The following is a 2,151-nucleotide window of genomic DNA, read 5'->3' as shown; positions in this document are numbered from 1 at the left end:
ACACACACACACACACACACACACACACACACACACACACACACACAAGCTGGCAAAGCCTAGAGCAGAGGGTAAGAGCTCGCAGCCCCTGACCTCAAGGCCACATTTGTACAGAAGTCCACACTAGTGGCCTTCTGCCAGGTGTAGTTACATAACACATTGTGCCACTACTTACTTTGAGGGTTCTCAGACTTGTGGTGTCAGCTATTTTGTGCTGACTCAGCCCCCTGAATGTCCAGTGTCGGCCATGTTTTAGCTGACTCATATCAGATACGCACATGAGCAACATACCTAAATATAAGCTGTCCCTGTGGCCTTCTGTTTCTACACTGAGATACACATGAAAACATGTTAGGTGTCCGATTGACATTTAAGTCACTTTAAACTTTTGAGTTACGGATGGTGGTTAAGTTTTTCTTTAAGATTAACAGGGACTTGGTTTATTGGGTAAGTTTAGCTAAATTTCGTTAAGGGTTACAAACATCCTCAGATTAACATATGGAGGCACAGGATTGCCATCATGAGTGGTTTGTGGTATGATATACTACCCAAAGATAACATTGGGGTCAGGAAAAGAAATACTATAACTCTGACCACGTAGGCAATGCTCCAAGTCCTGAGGCTCAACGGACCTTTGAAGTAGAGTTCTTGTGTGTTTATCCACACAGAGTTCACAGTTTTTATGGATTTCCTTGGTTTTCTTGACTCAGTTGCATCTACCTAGGAGGCCCTTACTTGCATGGACAGGATGGAAATGAATGTAGAAGCTGCAGACAGGTGGAAGGCAGCCAATGCTAAATGGCCAATTCTGCCTGACCCCCTTTCCAGTTCCTTGAGTGAGTATGGCTGAGGGGAGGACAGCGTGGTAAGGTGTGGGATTCAATGTTCCATTATGAGTCCCAACAGACTTCCCTTGGAGTCACTTCTGCAGGCTTTAACCAGGGGCTGGGCTGACCTTTCACACTCCCCTTCAAGAAGAAACCAGCCTTTCCTCTAGCACTTAGATTGAAGAAACAGTAAAAGCTTCAGCTACAAGGTTATCTATTTCTATATATATCTATATATCCACATATATCCCCATCTATCTCTTCATATATACCTATGGCATTCATGGTGGTCACAGGCTAATGGAGAAAAGGATGCAGCTAAGGCATTTACTCAAATCTTAGAGAGCATCATGGGTAACCTAACATCTTATCTTAGTACTGTTTGCTCAGAATTATCTCTGCCTTAAACTCTAAAGGGCCGTATTCTAAGATCATACTCAGTCTTGGGCAGGATGTTTCATTGCCATATTTCCTCCTGAGCTAGAACCTTTTTTTGGGGGGGGGGGTATTGAACCCAGGAACTCATACACGCTAAGCAAGCAACTGAGCTAGATTCTCAGCCCTTTTTGTTTTTTTATTTGAAGATGTAGCCTGGATAAGTTGCCCAAGGTGGCCTTGAACTTATTCTATAGCCCAAGCAGACTCTGAATCTGTGATCCTCTTGCCTGCACCTCCCAAATAGCTGGACTCACAGACCTATCTACTAGACCTATCTAAATTGACATGATGAGAGTGTATACACAATAGCCCAAAGGGGTTTGTCCAGAAAAGGTCAGGGTAAGGCCTTCTAACACCCGAGTACTTCCCAGATCCCCTATGAAGGCTCGTCTTGATTAGAAAAAGTTTCCAAAGGTAGATAATGCTCTCCATCCTCACAGTGCTAAAGGATGGACATGGGTCCTTCACATGATTAGCATCGGCAGAAAAGCCAGACACATAATTTTATAGGTCCTAAAAATCAACTAGAAGGAACGTGAAGCCATAGTTATTATGTTGAGCCTATCTTATGGACAAGAAAACAAATTATTGCAAAGAGGGAAAAATAGAAGGACAGTAACAGAACCCAACCTGGAGGATAAAGAAGAAACAGACATATTCCTGTGCAAAAATGAGACACCTCCACTCCCCTCCCCTTAATATCTAATCTAAGTCAGATGAGTTATTTCCTTCCTAAACATCTTTTGACGTCATTTAGGAAGGAGTGTGAAGATAGCCACAGATTTGGAATAGCAGTGACCAACGGAATTCTTAGGGGATGCTCATGGCACAAAGTCAGTTAGTTCCAGCAACACAGGAGAAAACTGAGTCCGAAGAGTTACTGTTG

This window comes from Psammomys obesus, unplaced genomic scaffold (genome assembly GCF_907164565.1).
Source record: "Psammomys obesus unplaced genomic scaffold, mPsaObe1.curated_primary_1811, whole genome shotgun sequence".
Taxonomy (NCBI): domain Eukaryota; kingdom Metazoa; phylum Chordata; class Mammalia; order Rodentia; family Muridae; genus Psammomys; species Psammomys obesus.
Note: the sequence above shows the minus strand (reverse complement) of the source record.